General features: G+C 38.6%; 1 pseudogene across 1 annotated transcript; it reads right to left on the bottom strand.

Moving 5' to 3' along the window:
* Positions 1 to 540: 540 nt before the first annotated feature.
* On the bottom strand, positions 541 to 5,336 carry LOC149229675 (glycine--tRNA ligase, mitochondrial 1-like; annotated as a pseudogene). The gene is made up of 8 exons (XR_016247950.1): positions 4,547 to 5,336; positions 3,149 to 3,531; positions 2,724 to 2,841; positions 2,398 to 2,607; positions 1,971 to 2,195; positions 1,803 to 1,862; positions 1,645 to 1,725; positions 541 to 1,363 (listed from the first exon to the last, which is right to left on the bottom strand). The product of XR_016247950.1 is annotated as a glycine--tRNA ligase, mitochondrial 1-like (transcript).
* Between the last annotated feature and the right edge of the window lie 1,368 nt (positions 5,337 to 6,704).

The raw sequence follows: 6,704 nt of genomic DNA, 5'->3' as shown, positions 1-6,704 counted from the left end.
GAACTTTGAGGGTCCAATGGAACACTGCAGGAAGCAAATGCTACTCTCAGCAACTTATGGATATATCTCATCTGTGCTTTGACACATTTTTTACTAATATAATCTATACCTGCTTTTGTTTTAAAATGTTAATTTATTAATAAAAAAAAAGAAATTAAGTAAATAAAGATAAAAATTTATATAACAGAAAACAAAAATCCCACACTAGCAATTTGTATACATATTTGTACAAAGAATACCAATCCCACAACAGAAATGCAATTTATTCATTAAATGTACCACTATCAAGCAGCTAATATACTCACCACACCCAGATTCACAGCGTATTGTAACATTTATTGATCCATGATGTAAAAAGAAACCTCTGAAACTATGTATAACTCGAAAAAAATTTACTCCAACATTGAGCATATATAGTCCAGAAAGTGGAAGAAGGCCAATGTAACACATCTATGATGTAAAAAGAAACCTGAGAAACTATGTATAACTCGAAAACATTTTACTCCAACAGCCGAGGACAACTTATTTTTTGCAAAACAATTCATCAAACTCTTCACCAGACAAAAACCTGTAATTACCAGTCAAGATAATAATAGATAATGTTCAGATAATATCAGAGGGCACCTAAAAAATGCCCCATGTATGCTCTGAATTAAAGTAGATACATAAGTGTAGGGAGAGGCAGGAACCTTTCCACAAGATCCCCTGAAAAATTACACTGAAATTAATCATCTGTAGTGTTGGCTGTGTGAGTTGGGTATCTCCAGAGCACATCTGCCCATGTGCTTTGGCCCTCTGACACCTCCTTCACAACAGAAGCTACCTCTTCCACTGAAACTCGTATTTGCTCTTTTGAGTCTCTCTCTCTAATGGTTACTGATGTTTCTGAGTCAACTGTTATCGCAAATGGCACACCTAACTCATCCGTTCTTGCATATCTCTTGCCAATGGAGGTGCCTGTTATATCTATCTTGTGGGAAATACCTGCTCCAGTCAATGACTTTGAAATAAATTGAGCTGTTACCTCATATTTCTCATTTTGCACCAGAGGGAACACTGTGCATTTTATTGGCGCTAATAATGGTGGGAACCTGAAAACGTTGCATTGTTCATCCCCAGCCTTGCTTGGTCGTGTATAAAAGCAATGTTCATACAAACAGTAAATGATTCTACCAATACCAAATGATGGCTCAATCACAGAAGGTGTGAAAACCCTCTGGTGCTCCTTTTTCATTTCTTTAGATATAGATACCATGTCCTTCGTTAGAGTGACAGTTTGGCCAAGTGTGCAAACTTGAAATGGTGCCTTCCCTTCAGACTCCAAATGAGCTTTAAGTTCCATAGCTTCTGCTTCACTCATAGCCTGGCAGTATGTTAGAACAAAAGATAACCATCAGAAGCAAGATGAGCCAGCTCTTCCATTCAGCACACCCAAACTTTTAGAAGAATGGAAGAGATGATACAATACAATGAATTCATGTAACACTTTAGACAGGTAGAAGATTTGAAGTCCACATAAGCTTAAAAAGCAATGTAAATAAAACCTGGAATAAAGAAATAACCATTTTGGCTTTTTCTTCCTGCAGTGTGCACCATTAACATGCTATTATAAAGAGCAGGAGAGAACATAAGGGTAGTATTCACCTCTAAAGCTTCAACAATCATCTTCTGATTCTTCTTAAATGCCAGCCCCAACTCTCTCTTTGCTGGTGTTATAATTAATTTCTGCACAAAAAGACCAGCAATAAACTGTCTGTACAAAAATATATAACAAAACATGGGCATTCATTGCTATTACTCACCTCTACCTCCCTGGGTTCTGGGTACGTTTCATGGGCCACAAGAGGCACAGCACTTTTTTCCTGTTCCATTACAGTTTTACAAGTTTAAACTGATTATAACTTACATTTAAAGCTTGTGACTTCCAAAAATATATTATTGCAGAACTCAAAATTTACTTTAAACCTTACAGTGTGTGCCTTCAAGTCATAAGCAGATCTGTCTGCAAGACCAACACATTCAACCCATCCATAAGAACACTCTATTTCTGCATCCCAACAGTCTGCAGCATAGTGAGCCATTTCATTCTGTAAATGCTGCCTGAAACGCAGACGCTCCTTATCAATTCCAAGTGCTATTAGAAACAAGTAGGTCCTTCCTATGAAGTACCCCAGCGTCTCATTGTTAATAGTGCCCTGTCCATAAGAAGGAAACTTGATATTTTCAATCGGAGCATGACAAAGAAACAATTTGAGATATCATTGTCATAGCAGGCTACTAACTAGAAACTTAATCAAGAATTTGACAATGCTGCACTTATTTATCTGAGCTGATTAACTATAATATTAAATGCCATTGTGATTTGTATACACGTTGACATCAAAAGAGCTCTCTAACCTTTGCGACTGCTTCCCCCAGACGAATCTTTAAGGGTGATTTTAGAGCCATTTTCTCTTCTCTAGAATAGATATAAAATTCCAAATCAACAACATTTTTGAACTTTGGATGAGATTTATCATCAAGATTGACAAAGTGTTCAATCTTAGCAAGAGTGAATTCTCATACTCTCAAGAGCCCTTGACGGGGTGATATTTGTAAGGTTTACAACTGATAGTCATTCCAAAGCAATTATAATGCACATTAAATGCACACAGGAAGAGAAATTGAATGATGCATGAGAAACCAGATTTGAAGAGAAATCAATAAATAACAGAAATTTAAACCTCATTTCTGAAGGCCTGACCAATCTGTGCAGCTGCAAATGGAAGCTTGTTTCCATTGTAGTAATAAAGATCCTTAAAGTTCACAAAAATGCCCTGTGCAGTCTCTGGACGTAGATATCTGCAGAATTAAACCCAAAGCTTTTACATAACTCTTTAAAAAGAATCTCATTTGACGTTTAAGAAAAAGCGAAGTACAAAAGAATCATTAGACTTTAGATTACTGGTTTCTCAAATTTTCTTATTAATATATAATAGATCTACCCTGATTCTGAATGGCGCTACTCAATTTATTGCAACTGGAATACAACATAAAAATAATCTAATTGTGTTTATGTATTTTCTTGTATGCAGAACACGGAGTACTCAAGCAATAACTTCAGAATTGTAATAAATTGATGAAGGTTAGCATCACGGACAACGCTTACCCTGGACTCAAGCCTGATGGGCCTATAGAGGTGGCAAACATAAGATTGAATGGATAGGGATCTGAAAGATGATTTTTTGTATCTGGGGCAGTTATTCCATATTCTTTGATCTTTGCACCCAAATCTTCAGCAGAAATCTCATCTAGAACCGCCAGCACTTGTTTCAATTCATTTGCCTTCTCCGGTGACAACAATAAATCCTTCTCAAGCTTGTCTTTGCAGTAATCTTTAAGCAAGTGATCTGCCCGATAACACATTCCGGTTTTCTCATCTTTCACCATCAGATCTGTGAACTTGTCAACATGCCCAGATGCTTTCAGGACAACTTCAGGCGTGACACATGGGCAATCAACCTCCAACATGTTCTCTTCTAAGACATAGTGCTGCAAAATTAAATCACATCATAATTGTTTTCAGATTCTAAACAACAGGCAGTAAAATTGATATTATACTGTGCAAAATGCAACTGTTACAAGATACATCCATGTACCACGGGCCACATCCAGCTACCAGTTTAAACTAATTTATCACAATATTGTGGCCATGCTAGATAGCTAAGCTTTAAACTAGAACCCAAACTTTGACTGGCATAAGAGTGAGAGAATGTTAGGCCTATGATAAGATTGGCAAGAGCCAGAAATAGCCCAGACAAATAGTAAATAAACAATTACTAGTGACCAGTCTTTATTAGTTTGTAAAGCAGGGGCATTTCTTAGACCCCACTAAGGCTCACTGTTTTGTGTGATTGAAACCAGGTGCAATCCTACAGAATTTGGCAGAATAGATACCCCAGCCATGGCTTCTCAACCAAAGGGATCTGACCACATTCCATTGTAATAAACCTGGAATGAGGAAAGGCACATTTGCAGCACAGATATAAAAGGAAGCATCTTGTCAAATGAACCAATAAAGAGTAAATAATTTTATTTTAAATAAATTCAAAAACTGAAACTAAGAGACGTTAGGACCTTCGAACAACAGAGGAATGACTGACAACAGTGACAAACAGGCAGTATTATAATCAGCGTGAAACAAATGAAACTAGGCACATAGAAGACTTAGGTAAGCAATATAATGCACTAACAACGAGAGCTCCACTGATATAAACGATAGGAACAACCCTTGTTGCTCAGCAGTTATATTTTTGCTTATAGGCCCATCGGGCATGGACATTGAAGTTTTTGCTTTAGCAATTACGCACCATATAGACAGCCCTTGAAAGGGTAAAGCTGGGGTAGGGAGCAACACAACTGGAAATAAAAATATGGCTCTGTGATATGATAAATTATTATAACAAAACAAAAAAAAAATGAAGAAAATATTGAGTAGTGAATAGAAGTCGAATAGAAGTCGAACGAAACATTAAAACAACTAACGAACAGAGAAATGATAACCAACCTGTCGCCAAAAGGCAATGACATTAGCCTTGATGGCACAGCCCGGAGGCCCATAATCATACAACCCAGCAACACCTCTATAAATCTTGAAAGAGGGTATGTAAAATAACCTCCTCTCCAACGTATTGTTAACGGCCTGCCTGAAAGCCTCTTTGCTCATAGCGGCTCCGCTATCCTCCGAGAGCCTTTCCTGCAGCTCTTTAGAAACAGATTGCAGCTCCAACTTCAATTCCTTCAGCTGATTGACAGCATTCTCAATGGCCTCCTTTGAAGCTTTGGAAGCCTTGAGGGCGCGAACTTCGTCGCCTTGCTTGTCCACTATGTTCTGTTTTTCAATAACTGATTTTCTCAGTGATTCAACGTCGGTCTACGATGTTCCCATTGTTGCTGCTGCAGTACTGTAAACCCTCTCAAGTCCAGAAATCGGGTTTCTGATGAGGCGATTTAAGATCTGAAAACGGGTGCGAGGTGGGTTTTGGATGGCAAATTTGAAGAATCTAGAGGAGGCTTGGATTAGATGCATGCAACCCAGTCTTCGGCTTCATCAGTGTATCTGAAGCTGAGCTAGGGTTTCCTGGCTTGAAAAGATTGGATTTTCTTATTGGCCTACAACTCCATTCCTAGTATGTTAGGGTTTTGTAAAAGATCAGTGGTGGATGTAATCCCCAAACGTCTGGTCGGGTAGTGCTCAGGATGGATCGTCGCGTGGGATTATTCCATGTCTAAAGTGATAAAATGCAATTTTTTTATTTAATTATGGGACGATTTTTCAACCGTGAAGCATTCGGTTTAGATTTTAATGTTTTCTCGTCTGTATCTGTCATGATATTGTGACCAGTATGTCTATTTTCAATTATAATAATTTTTATTTTTATTTCTAGATCCCTAAGTTGCAATATTGGATTTTTACAAGGATTGAAATGACTCCTTTCCACACAAAAACATAAAAACAAGTATCACTTGAATATCAATAAAAACAAGTATCGCTTGAATATCAATTTTGTAAGTATGGTTAATCATTAATTGTGTTTAGAGGGGCTCGGGGCTCTCCAAATTTAGTTTAGTTTGGTAGTGGTATTGTAATAAATTTATTAATTACTTTTAAATTATTAATTGTAATATTCCTAATTAGCCATGGCTAATTGGAATATTCGATTTTGCCCAATTTTGCTTTCTATAGTTATTAATAAATAAAAAGTGAGGAAAGGGAGACATAACTCATTTTATGAATAAAATCATTCCCTAGTAGCACAACATTGTAACTTAAAAGGGGAGCCAGGGGGGCCAAGGACCATGTAGAAAAGGGGCCCACATAGACACTTGGAGGGACTACACAGATGAGAAGGAACACGTGGCAAGAGAAAGGCTACATTGGAGGAGGTGGCTTTAGGGTTTTGAGAGAGGCCAACGCTATAAAGGAGAGAGGAGCCTCCTCATTTTAATCATTCGATTATGTGCATTTGAGCTAGTCACTTCGACTTGGAGCACGCTGGCTGTTTAGCCTGTGTGCAGCACGTTTAGTGCATTGAGTGTCTCTGTTCGGAGATCTCACCCTTAGCCCCAAGGGACTTCGAGTGCCTACTCGGGCAAGGTAGTTTCCGGCAGTCTTTTGCAATAGGATTGATCTTTGGCGTTGTGGAGGAGCTGAGCATTTGAGGACTACGCAGTCTTGAAAGAGAGGGACGCAGTTCTTCTGGTGGGAGTTCCAGATTGGGGGTTTGTGGAGGATTAGAGCTGAGAGATTGAGCAAGGGATCAGCTCTTGCATATTGGAGGATTTTGGCAGAGTTTCGGGCTGAGTTTTGGTGGATTCTATTCAGTAGCAGCGCAGAGCCTTGAGGGACAGCGTAGATCCCCAAGGGGGTGATTTTCGGGGGTCGGCTATTTCAAAAAAGCTTTCTGGGTTTCTTGAATAGAGTCTGATTCCAGAGTTTCAGCATTTTCTAAGGAGAGGAACAGCGCCAAATCCTCATTTGATTTCCAGCAGTAGCAACAGCACGGCAGTTCTCCAGCAGCTTGGACACAGTTCAGAGAGAGGCCATTCCTTTGTTATTTTGAGTGTATTTCTTCACTTGCCTTGTGCAAGTCGAAGTGCCATCTTCCTGATCACCTCCTATACTCATTCCATTACTCAGTATAATAAAATGGCTTAGCATTTGT

Source organism: Pinus tabuliformis, chromosome J (genome assembly GCF_031772625.1).
Source record: "Pinus tabuliformis cultivar Carrire ecotype Pingquan chromosome J, CPIR1, whole genome shotgun sequence".
In the NCBI taxonomy this organism is placed as follows: domain Eukaryota; kingdom Viridiplantae; phylum Streptophyta; class Pinopsida; order Pinales; family Pinaceae; genus Pinus; species Pinus tabuliformis.
This window is presented reverse-complemented; position numbering and strand designations above follow the sequence as displayed.